This window comes from Tachypleus tridentatus, chromosome 6 (genome assembly GCF_004210375.1).
Source record: "Tachypleus tridentatus isolate NWPU-2018 chromosome 6, ASM421037v1, whole genome shotgun sequence".
Taxonomy (NCBI): Eukaryota; Metazoa; Arthropoda; class Merostomata; order Xiphosura; family Limulidae; genus Tachypleus; species Tachypleus tridentatus.
Genome location: NC_134830.1, coordinates 46224507 through 46240295, shown reverse-complemented (window position 1 = coordinate 46240295; position 15789 = coordinate 46224507).

Below are 15789 nucleotides of genomic sequence, written 5' to 3'. Positions count from 1 at the left end.
AAAATAAACTGTGGGCTAACTATATTTTTGTAAGTTTATCATTTGGCAATGATATGTTACTGTTTATCATATAGACAGCTTAGTAAACAACCAATTATAAGTAAAGCATATATTCACTAGGTGTACAGTCTCATAAAAACATGAAATTCTAGTGCTGTGTTTGTGAATTTCTGAAAGAATGCTTATGTCCTGTGTGTGATATGATTGAAAATATCTTAATTTTATTCATTTTATTTAATGTTTTTTGGAGAAAATGTTTCATCTCTAAATACCTTCAAATGTGATACTAATGATCTGTAATTATACTTTAATAAACATGACTTTGAAGAATTACACAATTTTGAATATTTCAAAAGGTAAAGAAGAAGAAATATACCTACCTGTTTTATATTTACATGTTAAGTAATGTATACTTTAATGTTTCTGAAACTGTGAAAAGCACATCTAGCATATTGTTACAGGTGATATTCTTTATTAAAAATTAACAAAAATATATTTCAGTATTGATAAACTTGATAAAAGAGTAAAATTGAGTATTAGGACCAATAACAGCTAAGTCTATAAAATTGTTTTTCTATGTTCATTATTTCTTCTAATTAAAAAAAATACAGTTTGGAATAACATATTAGGCTATTCAAAGAGTTTTTGAAGAATTGTCAATAAAACAAGCTACAAAGAACATATTTGGCCAAAGGAACAAAATTAATACTTGGGTGCATGAATACTCATGTCATTCATCATTGATGAGTCAGAATAATTGGAATTAAGCATGGGACACTAATTATTTTTTCAAATTAATTATTTAAGGGTAGCCTTATTTGTTTTAAATTATCATAGAGTTAGTCATTAGTGGAAGTAAGATTTTTTGCTTATCCATATTTCTTGTCATTCTTCTCTGACAGTGATCTTAGAATGCTTGTGTTTCCTTTCTAAAACTAAACTGGATTATCAGCCATTTTTGTCAATTATAAGTATTGTGTTTTCCTGTTTTATATATTTCTATTTAATACTTCTTTTACAAAACAAGCAATAAATATAAAAGTTTGTTTACTAGAACTAAATTTAGGTAATGTGCTACCTTAGTTACACAAGCATAATTTCACAGTCTACACATGATCACTGTCATTACTAGATACCACTTGGGTTATGTATTCTGAAGAAATGGCAGTTGAAACAAGGTTGTTGACTGGGTGAATTCCTTGATTATTTTAATATTTCAAGTGTATTATCATCCTATTTTAAGAGTTTCTTTCACTTACCTTCTATCTAAGTACAGTTTCTTCATTTGCTGTATTTAACCAGTTGCAATGCAATAACCTTTCCCAACTGCTACATGATGAACCACTGTGATACATTCTTGTGTGATCTTAAATGTGTTGATTTTTATTTATCATTCATGTCCTATTACTTCAAAATATAAATTTGGTTTCACACTTTAGGCCATGAATATATTATTAGGATGATGGTAAAATTCTACAAGAGTTTATGGTGGGTGCAGCTGTCTTCCATTTGATCTTATCAGTTCAAAAGTAGAGACAAACAAGTAATAAAAAAATATAAGCTTTGATTAATGCAAATGATTTAACAACAAAAATTATGAGTGTGGCACTTTGTTACATAAAGAGAGTTGAATTTAGGATTCTCTTAATGTGGCATGTTCTATAGGTAATTAGTACTGCATCTTAGGTGCTGTGAACATTTTCAGTTCCTTAAGGACAAAATTAGCAGGATTCTTGTTGTGTCAGTCTACACAAAAAGCTTGGAATTCAATAACTGCCTTTTCACATTGGGAACATCAGTGTTATGTAGGTTACCTACAGAAGATTTTAGTGCATTGTTTGTTTTCTTCTGTGAAGTTGAAATATTTATAGAATGGAAATCAAGGCCAAGCAAGATATAAAATTGCAACTCAGTTAACCAGGCCAAGTTAGTTAATAAAACAACTGGATTTTTTACTTTGTAAACTATGTGACATAATTCAAAACTCGAGCAAGAGTTTTGTCATTGATCATAAATAAAGATTGTAGCTTGCATCTCAAACCTGGTAGTTGTGAATAATTTCAGCTTTCTGCATCTGACTTATCTAAACACTAGCTATATATATCTCTTATGCTGCAAGAAAAATTGGATATATTTATAAGACATCTTCAGAACCTATGATATTTGTTGTTCTCAGCTATTCATCTGAGTGAATATGTCAATGTGATGTATGTGGAGTTACAAGTAGTAATTCACTAGCATGTTTTGACTACTACTCCATTTTGCAGCATAATCCCAAGCTTTGTTATTTGTTTACTGTAACTTTAATGCTTCTGTTTTTGGCTCTTGGAAAGAGAACTGTTTGATCAAGCATGGCTTCATTTCTTCACATGAAAACAGGATGAATAAGTAATTCTCTAATTACAGCATTAGCTGGTAGTACAACTAAAGATTATGCTTAATAAACACAGTGAAAACCTCTTGTGTATTGGATGGGATTGTTTATATAAATTTATGCCATTTGTCATTCTAATATGTATGTGATCAGCATATAATGGTTCACCACAGAACTGAAACCCACTTGGAACACAGACCATGCTTACATGTGAAGTTTGTAGTACACCATACTCTATAACATCATTGCTGTAACAAAATTCTGTGATAACTAGAGGGGTCACCCAGTTGAGCTATGCAGAACTGATCATATTTGGTACTCAAGAAGTATGAAACTGTGACAGACTAAATTTGGCAGAACAATGAGAAATAATACTCTACATGTGTTTACCAAGTTTCCAATTACTTTTGGCTGAGTTATAGAGCAAAAATAGTGTAAGAAATTGTCCCTGCATTAACAGATGGTTTTTTTTTATTATTTTCATTACCTTAACCTTTTATCTTGATCATCCAAAAGTTGTTCACTTCCTAATTGGATCATAATTCAAAAGTATACCAACTTTCATCTAAATCCATTTAACTGTTTTTGAAAAATCTTGCTGACACAAACACAAGGGTGAAAATATAACCTCTGTTACTTTATATGTGAGAGTTTTCCTCTACCATAATACGTACGAGCTAACTCTACAATAAAACCAGTATCTCCACAAAACTAAAAATAAGTAGAAACTTGAAACAAATCTGTAACTTCAGAAGTAATCCAACAGTGACAATCCTCATAAAGTTTCTGCTACTATGCATGCAGTTAATTTGGTTTAAAAGTTTTGACAGATTTTTAGAGAAACATACTTATGAAGGAATAAAGATAAGAATAGCATACTATTCCTAAATTTTAAAAAATGAATGGTTATTTGTCTAACTTTTTATCTGGATTGAGGTAAACAATGGTATCCAAAGGTTCGATAAGTACACAGTTATCTGATTGGTGCAACAATAAGAGATTTAGTCAAAACAATGAAATGGGCAAAAACTGCTTGGGTCAGGGTGATGGTTGTAGATAAACAACCTCAGTAAACTATTTCTATTTCTTAAATAGTTTCATTTTTATGGAATGTTTCTTGTTGTTTTTGTTATATGATAATTTGTAATATTTTACACATACATTGTATTTTATTTGTTTCTGTCATGGTTTCACATGTTTAACAGTTAGGTCATTAAGAAACTTGTAACATCTAGCAAGAATTTTTCTCAGTCTTATCGATAAAAATCGATTGCCAACTAGTTGGCAATTGTAAAAAAATAAATAGTTTATTGGCAGGAAAATATAAAAATAAAGTTCAAACTGATTGACTGTCTAATGACTGGAAAGGATTATTGTGTTGTGATAGTGTGATTATATTAAAACCACCATGACAACTTTAGTGACTCCAGTGGAACAGCAGTATGTCTGTAGAATTACAATGCTAGAAACAGGGTTATTATATCCATGGTGAGTAAAGCAAAGATAGCCCTTTGTGTTTAATTACAAACAAACAAACTAGTTTATAGTATATATTTATTTAAATAATTTTTTCACATGTCAATGCAGGTTTCTACATGTACTTATAATAGTCTTGTAAGCTGTACTTCCAAAGGCTGTAAATATACTCTAACCCTAATGCTCAGATAAATGCTGCATATCACAATAGATGTTCCAAACAAGTTTGCACCAGTATAATCTTGTGTAAGTCTGGCTCAAAGAGTAGCACAGGTAGATATACTAGTAAGTATGAGTCAGGATTCTCTTCCTTGTATATGCCATTTGAAATAATGTGTAGTATCAAAAATAACTATGAAAACAGTAAAGAAAACAAGTGTAAAAGCAAACATTGTGGGAATATCTTTCTTTTATCACATGAAACACACTGCATTATTCACAGAAACACAGTCACATGTTTGTAGATTACACTGTTATGGGTTGTCATCTAACCAATAAAAAAGTACCATACAAGAATAAAGGTCATAAAATTACAGGTTGTCATATCCCAGTGGAAATAGTATGGATCCAATCATCCATCTTCTTGGATGGAAATACAAATGTTTAAAACTCAAAGTTTTTGCAGATCATAAATACTCCATAATAAAATCTATGTCAAGAGTTTATGTTTCAGTTTTAGGTGTATGCAAAACTGAAGAGAGATATAAATGAAGTATTGTAAATATAGTAACAGCACTCATGATTGAAATACAATATGACAAAATCAAAACTTTAGTTATTCAAGAATACTGCAAGCAAAAAATTGTAATGCTTTGTCTTTTAATAGGAGACAAATGCAAGACTGAAGAAAATATGTGAAACTAGAAATGTTTGAGATATAAAACAGGAACTTCCAAATTTTTTCATATATATATCTCAAAGCTCCTGCTGGCTCAGCCATAAATCTGAGGACTTAAATGCTAAAAGACTGGGTTTTGAAACTTCAAGTGAGTATTGTACAGATAGAACATTGTGGCACTTTGCACTCAACAAATATTGAAGTATGTTCTCCATGAGGCAGAGTCTAAACAGTCAAGTATTTATGAAATATTCATAACTTGTTAAATTGTTCTCATACTGTTATAGTATATGACATACCACTCTGACACTTCAACTGTTTCTGTTTTAACATAAAAATATCAGAATGAGATCTATGTAACTTTCCAAACAATAATTTAGTCATACTTTTTAAAGTTAATGTTACTGTGAATCTACATCAAACTTTGGTGGTAGCAAGAAGTGTCCTCAAAAATAGTTACTGTTTATTTAAATATGAAGGTTTTATTTACGTAGCATGCTTTGACTTCAGAAGCAGTATGTTTAACATAAGGAAATACTGTATCTGCTAAAATTTCATAGCTCTAACATTTCACTTAACAAAAAATACAATCTCCAATCATTTGTTAAATGACACGTTGACTCCATTTATATATATTTATATTCTTAGGATAACCTGAAAATGACTTAAGAAAGTTGTTCTGTACTTTATTTTAATAAAAGTTTTAATATCCCTACCTGCCATCTTGAGAATGTATTTTTACTTTCAGTGGACTTAGCAGATAGCCCAATATGGTTTTGCTTTAAGAAAATATGCATACATGCATTTTTACTTCAAGTGGGTTTCTGGTCATCATGAATCTTTATATTTGATGTGACTGGTTAGAAAGCATTTAAAAAGTGCTACACTAATAAAAAAAAAAGTAATTTCTAGCATCAAGAATAACTAAAAAATAATTAAAATAAACATAGTCCTGAAACTATAGTACTTCCATCTAAGATTATTTTTATTACTCATTGTAAGAGGATATTGTAGACAAAATGTAAAGAAATTATATGTATGTTTCAGTGTGTATTGTTGTACTTGCCATAAGTCCTACTTTCACAACCTAAAATAGAATCATCACTTAAACCAACCTTTACAGTACAAACATCACCATATTACTGAGAAGGATTGGATATGTGAGCTACTTGCTATTATTTTTTGTAAGTCCTTGAATAGTGGGCAGGTACTAAAGTATTGGAAGATAGCTAATGTCACTCATCTTTTCAAGGGAGGTGATAAAATTGTCCCACTAATTATTGGCCCATTTATCTTAATCATTTCTTAGAAAAGTTTTGGAAAGTCTGACAAAAGGTGCTATTCAAAGCCATTTAACAAAGTTTAGAATTTTATTAGAGAGTTGATATGGTTTCACTAAGGGAAAATGATGCTTTAAAAATCTTTTGACATTCTTTGAAAAGGTTACTGCTTATTTAGGTGAGGGTAAGGTTGCAGATTTAGTGTATGTGGATTTTCAAAAAGCATTTGAGAAGGTGCCACATGAAAGCTTTATAAAAATTGTATCATTAGGTGTAGGGATAAATTGGATGGAAGAAAACAGAGGGTTGTTTAAAATTGAGTTTAGTCTAACTGGATTAATGTCAAAAGTGGGGTACCTTATGGCTCAGCCTCAGAATCTTTGCTCTTTTTTTATTTACGTCAATGGTATAGATGGAGGAATAGTCAATACATTACTGAAATGTGTAGATAATGTTAAGGTCTAGGGTGTTTTTATCTGTGAAAAGAATTCTGCTGATTTACAGAAGGATTTATATCATTTAGTGAGTTGAGCAAGTAAATGAGTTTCAATTACAATAAATGCAAAGTAATGCATGCGTGATGTCACAATTTTTTATTTTAAATATAATTTAGATGGGAATAACTTTAAGTGTTATGAAAGAAAAGGATCTTGATGTAATGGTTGATCAGTTTCTTAAACCATCTACACAATATGTTATTGCTAGTAATAGAACAAACAGGATTTTAGGTTGCATCTACAGAAATATTGAATACAAGTATAGACATTATAATTTCATTGCATAAGACCTGTTTGGAGTATTGTGTTCAGTCTTGGGCTCCTTACAATTTAAAGAATGGCTACTAGAATGGTACCTGTGATAGAAGGATTGTCATAATACGAGAGGTTGAAATTTCTCTTTTTTTTTTCTTTTTAAAAACAAAAAAAAAGATGAGTTAGGAGGATCTGATTGAGATGTTTAAGATTTTAAAGGGAATTGATAGTGTTGATGAATCATATTTCTTCGTATTTAACAGTAAGAATAGTAGGACTAGGGGACACAAGTATACATTTTGGCACGGTAGGAGTCATCTTCAACTACGAAAATTTTATTTTCTAACAGTGTGATTGGCCTCTGGAATGGGTTGAGTTTAGATGTTATGCAAACAGTAAATTTAACTGAGTTTAAAGAAAGCTTCCTTAGCATATGAATAATAAGAATTGGTTTGAAGCGTTTTTTCAATTTATTCATTTAATTGTTTTACCTTAGTTTACAGAATGGAACAGCCGAAATGGCACCCTGTTGTCCCAAAACATTATACAATGTTAGTTTTTTTTGTTTTTCCTAGATTACGAGATTAATTACTGTAGTTAATGCACATGTTGTAACTGTATAACTAATACTTTGTTTATACGATAATAGTCTACATATTTACAACACTTAAATCAGGGGTTCGATCTCTTCGGTGAACACAGCAGATAGCCTGATGTGGCTTTGCTTTAAGAAAATACACACACTACACGACTGTATTAAAAAAATTAATTACTTAAACAGAACATGTGTTCCCATAAGCCTACTTTGGATTTCACCAACTTTTCCACTGAATCTCTGTTTGACCTACAGAGGGAGAAATTTGTTTTTGAATTTCGCACAAAGCTACTGAGGGCTATCTGTGCTAGCCGTCCCTAATTTAGCAGTGTAAGACTAGAGGGAAGACAGCTAGTCATCACCACTCACCGCCAACTCTTGGGCTACTCTTTTACCAAAGAATAGTGGGACTGACCGTACCATTATAACGCCCCCACGGCTGAAAGGGCGAGCATGTTTGGCGCGACGGCGATGCGAACCCGCATCCCACAGATTACGAGTCGTACGCCTTAACACGCTTGGCCATGGCGGGCCTGAGGGAGAAATACAGACTTTAGTGTTTTTCATTTTATTTAGATTAGATAAATTTCACTTAATTTTATCTCTTCTTTAAACGTTTATTACAAATGTTGAATAGTTTAATTAAAAATAAGCTACTGTTAAGTATAATGTGGTATTTGAATAATTAATTTAGTGTTTGTAACATCAATATTCCATTTTTGTTTGTTTTCAATGGAACATTTATAAACCCCACTGAAGCAGTCACAGAGGTCGCACTGCTAATATACTGCCTCTTTCAAATAATATCAGCAAATTATAAACACGTTAATGTTAACTTAAGTAAGCAAACATCACTTTGGAAGAACTAACTATTAAGTTTAATACAAATTAGAAATATACTCCTTATGCTTTTGAAATTTTAAATTTCGATACAATACGGTGTATTGCATTTCTTATTTCACACGTGTTTGAGCTTGGTTGTGTATCTCGGATAATAACGCTGTCTGTAATACAACTTATTGATGTTGAGATTACCAATTCTCTTATCTTTCCATTCGGAAGCACAAATGAGGGTGAATCCCAGTTTGCACATGGATCGCAATAGGATACAAAAAGTTATAGCAACTGTTTCTTGTTTACTTATTTGACCTTAGATTCTTTTTTCAAAACCAATATCCTGTTATTTCATTGGTTATCGTTCATTAACTTGTGATATAGTAACTGTATTTCAAGACTGTGTGTTCTTTGCCATATCTAAGTGTTACTTTTTACTCACTCATACAAGCAATTTAACATAATACATTACTTAAACACTCCTTTTATCGGCAAACGAAAAGTGTCAAGAATACTCAACCATTTACAAATATTATTGTCGAGCGACACAATACCTATCATTTCATATCTGTTTCCTGTACGTTTCCACTTTTCTTGATCAATCAATACAAAACTTGGCATAGTGACATAGGATGACTTTAGGAAAGCCATCCCCATCTCCTTTTTAAATAAATGTCAATTTGTGTGTTTCTATTCCTTATAAATTTCCACACTGCTTAAGTAATGAACACCAAACTTCGTATATTGATACAGTATGACATGAGGAAGGTCATGAGAAGAAACTTATCTAATTTCATATCTTGTTTTGGATAGAACTCTCAAATCAACACAAAACTTAACACAGTAACACAGGATGACATGAATAAGATCAGGAGGAGGGGTGGACCCCCATCTAATTTCATATTTCTAGGATTCTTGAAAATATGTTTTTCTTTTCAGTATCGGTACCTTTATGTATTTTTATTGTACTTTTAATTTACATTGTATTAAGAGAAAAAAAACGCAATTTCCTATCGTTTGATACAAACGAGTTTTTATTTCACCCGTTCAACAGACGAGTACTCCAGCTAATGTATACGTAAAAAAAAGCGAATTGTTTGAGAATATAATGTCATTTACTATATGCTAGATATTTCAATTAAATCGGAACACATTTCGTGAGTAAATAAACTCTTTAGTCGATTATACACTAAACGAACAAAAACAAGAAATAGAAATAAGTTGGCTTGATTGCAATATTCAAGAAAAACTATACAACTTATCTGCGCTAGCCGTGAGGACTAAGTTTCAAAAACTGAAAGTCGAATACTTCCTCTATGTCAAGGACTAACCAGCCATTTACATAACGTGGCATTATACATGGACAATGTTACTGCTCAAATCTGATGGCTCAGCAAGTCCAACAGAACCATCAGTAAGTGGTAAATGCTTTTGATAAACCTCCTGAAAACTAATACAGCCCAAGATAAGCCTGAATACCAACTTGAAGGATACAGCCAAAAGTTTGGACTATTTGTTGATCATCATAGCTCTCACAGGGTTGGATGGTGTTTTGTATGTACAAGGGCGAGAGATCAAGTTCCTGGTCAAAACAGAAGCATTTAGAACACTGTTTGGCTTTGCAATGTATTAAGCTCTTCAGGTGAGATCAATATTCAGGCAAGTAGATATTGACTTAATGCTGGAAAATGGCTATAAACGAATTTAAATGAGAAGCGAATCTCCATCTTTGTCTGGGAAATACTGCTCACAGGATGAAAATGGTAATTTCCAACATGAGTTGTGATCAGCATCTTTGGAATGTGTGTACTATGAATATAATTAATCCATTTTGTCTGGGCAATTGTTGAGTTGATGTTCCATAGCAGAGTTATCCAATAATGCGCAGTCTGAGCCCAGGAAGAGTGGATTGCACAAGTGTATATAGCAAAGCAAACAGCGGTACCTCAGTATACACATTTGACGTTTTATAGCTTAATATGAATGAAATCCAGTGTGCTGATGCTGTGTAACACAGTTATAGAGATCAAATATGAAATGAACTGTTTCCTGTACAAAAATTAAGTGTTAGTTCAGGCAGTTATATCTCCGAAGAAGGATGAAGTCCAGCGTTGATTTGTAATCAGGGGCATTCAGCTATCCAGCTTTACACTTGAAAGGTCATGGATGTGAAAAGTAAAGTGGAAGTAATCGAGGCTTATTGTATGTTAGAGTTATATCCATCGTATCACACTGGAAAAAAATTACATGGTTGTCAATATATCTGAGATTGTTGGTTGAGGATTGAGCAAACAATATAGACCCAGCACAGTGAAAGCAACTCAATGTTTTTTGGTTGAATATGTTGATATTATAAGACCAAATAGCCGATTAGGTCAAACAAAGGTGACTAATCACAATATAGATAGAGGCAAAATACATCCAATCAATCAACCAATGCACTGAAGCACTAGCCACTTGGCCAGTGCAGGTACATAGTTGATGCAAAAGTACTTAATTATTTAACGTTTGAAGACTATTTGGTCATCTCTAGCAATGATTGTCAGGAAGAAGAAAGGTATGCTAGAATTCTGTCTTAACTTTACATTGGTGAACATTGTATCTTACGTTGACGCCTTTCCTCTACTGCAGACAGATGAATGTTTGAATGCGCTGAAAGATTCCTGTTGGTTTAACATTTTAAAGATGTAAAAAACATTGAGCTGGAAAACAAGAGGAGACCTAAAACTGCTTATAGAGATGACTTGTACAAGTTGCACGTCATGCTATTTGTCCTGTATAATGCACCTGTTACTTCAGAAAGACTAATGAAGACGACCATTACTGACAGATGTTTTACATTAGTAGCTCTTTGAATAATCTTGGGTGTCAGCCAGCAATCTTCTGTTATAGGGATGTGCTAGATCATAAGACTTCTATTAGTATCTTTGAAATGCGATAAGGGAAGTGTGATGTAACTCACTATAAGAAAATATCATTAACTGTATAGACCTTGGCAGAATGTGTTATTTTGTTAATTTTGACCAAATTATTTTCTATAGTTATCTTATAGAGTGGGTTTTCAAACCTAAAGATAGTAATGTTAACATTGAAAGCATTACACCTCAGGTTGTTTGTTATTCTATGAATTTGTTGCTTCCTCTTATCCTTATAATAAAATATTGTGTTTCACAATACAAAAAAGTGATCTGTATTGCGAATTATGGTAGTTATTATCGTTCTGCGGATGTTCAACTATGTTTCCTTTTCCTTTTCTGATTATCTTTCAAGTTGACGTTCTACTACCTTAATTAACTGGTGTTACCTTAAAGCCATGCATGTTCTACAGTATGCAGGAAGAGCAATGGATGCTTAAGCTGTTGTAATGATTACTGTGCGAAGGGTTGGCGTCATAGTGACCTCTGAATTCGAGAGTTTATAGTTCATGCCATGTTGATGCTAAAACACACTTCACATTTTGAGTCATTGATGAGCTGGAAGAATGACGACAAAAGTAGCTCAAGAGATAATGCTGGGCACTTTTTGACCATTTACTTTCCCTATTTCAAAGTTAAGGAAGAACTATGAGCAAACAATTCTTGTATAGCTTTGCGTAAAAAATATGCTAAAACAAATAAAATTACAGTGAGCTGCTACTCAGGCGTTTTGTATGTTGCAAGGAAACAACCAGACTCGTGGTGATGCTTGTTGCTTATGGGTAAAATCGATGTTTCTTGGTTTGAAGAAAGCGTCAGTTTTAGCTAAAATACATCTACATTTAGTACTACTTAGTTTGAGGCATGGGTCAATCTGCAGAACATCATCTCGAGGGATATCACTATTGGTCGAATCACTGATTCAGTATGAAAGTGAATGGCTATGCAAATAAAAACACTGTATTTATGGTTTTATATATAATACGGATTGACTTACACTCTGCAATAAATGACAAGTTTATTTATTTATCAGCTTCAAACTCAATCTTTTAACTAAATTCAGATTTACATCACAACTTTAATGATCAATCATTCCGTTATAAAGTGAGCCTATGTAATATTCTTGAGAAAATCATCTTCACTTGAGAATAACGCATCAGGCCTAGTACTCTTCTAATTTTTTTCATAGCTGTATATTCTAAAGAATAGCATTGTAGATATATTATTTTGGCTATGATATGATACTATAAAAAAGAAAAAAGTGGTATTGTACATGGAAATTTTCTAGCTTAGTAAAATGTAACTAATGAAGTATGTTACAAGTTAATAGCGTGTTTTGATCATTCGTTTATAACAGATCAATGTTACTATGATTGTGGATTATCTGAAAGTTATTTTCAAAATTATGTAAACGTTCTGGAATGAAATGCTCCTACAGATCTTTTATGAACAGACAAATATTGCGAAATCTATATTTGTATTTGACCAAGATGAAGTATATATGAAGTATATATATGGTTTCTACGGGTTTAGAAATATTACACAGATTTCGCCATACTTAGACGGCAGAATTAATTGAGAAACTCGCATTTTCTACACTATACTAATAGCTGTAATCTAAAACAAACGCAATAAAACATAGCATGGATAATGCATAATCATTGAGAGTTAACTTATCCGTTGAATTGAACTGTGGAAAAAAGTTTTATTTCGAAATAGTGTTTCGAAATATATATGGTTTCTACGGGTTTAGAAATATTACACAGATTTCGCCATACTTAGACGGCAGAATTAATTGAGAAACTCGCATTTTCTACACTATACTAATAGCTGTAATCTAAAACAAACGCAATAAAACATAGCATGGATAATGCATAATCATTGAGAGTTAACTTATCCGTTGAATTGAACTGTGGAAAAAAGTTTTATTTCGAAATAGTGTTTCAGTACAAATTATTAAAATAGTCAGATTTAGCAGAATAATGTGCTAGAAGGAATGAAAGCATTGATTAAAAACGAAAATAACATTCTTTTAAAACTGTTTTCTGTGTGCTTTTATTTACGCAATATCTCTTATGATAAAATATGGTGTAAGCTATACTTTTAATGCATTCATTTATTCTTAGTGGTCACTTTATTAGGCACACCTATCTAGTACCGGGTAGAACCCCCTTTTGCCTTCAGAACATCCTGAATTACTCTTGGCATGGATTTAAAAAGATGCTGGAAACATTCCTTAGAGACTTTGATCTATGCTGACTCGATAGCATCATGCAGTTCCTACAGATAGTTTGGCCACACATTCATGCTGCGAACCTCCTGTTCTACCTCATCAGAGTCAGAATGACACATTACTGTAAGCGTTTGTTTGTTTGTTTTGGAATTTCGCACAAAGCTACGCGAGGGCTATCTGCACTAGCCGTTCCTAATTTAGCAGTGTAAGACTAGAGGGAAGGCAGCTAGTCATCACCATCCATTGCCAACTCTTCACATTATAACGCCCCCACGACTTAAAGGGCGAGCATGTTTGGCGCGACGGGGATGCGAACCCGCGACCCTCAGATTACGAGTCGAACGCCTTAACCCACCTGGCCATGCCGGGCACTAATCGTTCTGAGACAAAGGAGTCCAAATTATTTAACTTACGGGCTTATCTCAGAAAAGTTCAATAAATAATAACCTGAATAGTTCATTCTTTATACCTCACCCCATTTCACACTGCTATTTAATTCCTGAATGCATTCAGTGTGAAAAATGTACGAAACTGGACCAAATAACGAAACCAAAGGAAAACGAGCGTAAATTTACGTCGACCAATATTTTGTTGATAAGGTTACGAAAGTACTTATTGTTGGCTAATATAAATTTGATAGCCGTTGCCTGTTAGCTTTGAAATTAAAACTCTATTTTCTTTCTATAAAATTAATACATCCGTCAAAAGTTATTTTCAAACAATACCGGAAATCAATATTAGATGTTGTTATTGCGCAAAATCTGCCGCTGTGTAGTTTTAAGTGATTATTGTTAGCCAGTTGTTGACGCATTTTTTCAAGCCCTAGTAAATTTATAGTAATGGAACAGAAGGCGCTGAATTATTTGGGTTTCTTTATTCCGTTAAAAACAGATTTTAAGCGCAGAAAACAAATGATAAAAATTTTATGTTAGAATGTTTAAACGTAATTAAAAATATGACGAGGTCAAGTGTATGCTTTTTTTTCCTTAATAATTTATCTGCTTAATATTCGTCCATACTTCATATCACTTTGATTACATTACGATGTGACAAAAAAAATCAAGTGCTAAGGCTCTGTTAATACGACTTAGTCTTTTTCTCTCGATTTGCCTTTGTTCTTGGTTACTGATTAGGAGGGAATTTTCTGAAATTAACTATACCATTTAGTTACAAGTAGTAAATCGAATTATGGGGTGAGAATTACTTTTAGTTTTTGATACTAATTCTGTTCCTTTTTTTTTTCTTTGTGGCTGAAACAGTACTAATTTATATTATATGTACATGAATCGCCTATTGTTAACATTAGGAAAATTGTTTCATCAATGATTAATTTTGAAACATAATATGAGAAGAAATTGTGATAACAAAGAAGATATAAAACAATACAACTGAATTATAACAATGTGTAACTCTATTTACAAATGAAAATTAATATGCGATTATTTAATGTTTTACTTTCACATTTTTTTTCGTAGAATCGTAATTATTAGAAAAAATAAAACCAGCTACAAAAGATAGAACAATAAAATTATATTACAGAGTTTAAGTTGATATTTTTCTCAAATAAAGCATATGTTTAAAGGAGCGCAAAATAATGTACGCTGACACTAGAAAAGTAATTCTATTCAGAAATATCTGAGGGTCTTATAATATAGGTTATTTCATTACAGGCAAATCTTATTGAGAAATTAAATCCTATATACAAAGGCATTGACTAGCAACTTCACTATCTTTTGAGAACTTCCACCTCATTTATTTCCCACCACTTTCTTTATAACGACTAATATCCGATGATATCTCTGTAAAGAAAGAAAGAGGAAAAAAAAGGACTTCACTATTTTATGCGCACGTGTTAAAAAAGAAAGGTGTAGGTCAAAAACTGGATATTTTGCACACTCATGAGCGATAATTTTTGGAATGGTTTAGCTAATGAAATAACTCATATATTAAACACATCGCTTTCCAGATTTTCTGCTTATCGCCGATCAAAAGAATATAAAAAACATGTCTTAAAAATGAAACATTTGTTACAAAAATTTAGTTTCTGAAGTCTTGTCGTTCCGCATCAATATAAATTGTTAATATTATTGTTAAACTAACACTTTATTAACAGTGTTAACATTTTTTTTAATTATAAGGAGTGAAAACACATAAATGATGTCCACTGATTAAAGTTGACAAGGATAAATTAACCTGGACGTGTGATTAACCTCGAATCTACCTTGTTTTCTAAAATATTTGTTGGATTTGATAAACTGACGTAATATAAACAAAACAGTGTTGTTAGTCTTTAGTTTTTGGATTCATAGACAGTCTTTTATTAGACTGGGTAAGAAAGTATATATAAATAAATATATATATAGAAAACAATATAAAAGAACTTTGAGAAAGTGATATTTTGAAGTAAAGACAGATTTTCCGATATGTATGAGATAGACGTGCTCGCTAAAAACAGCAGATTCGCTTAGGGAATAAACAGAGTAACTTTGAAT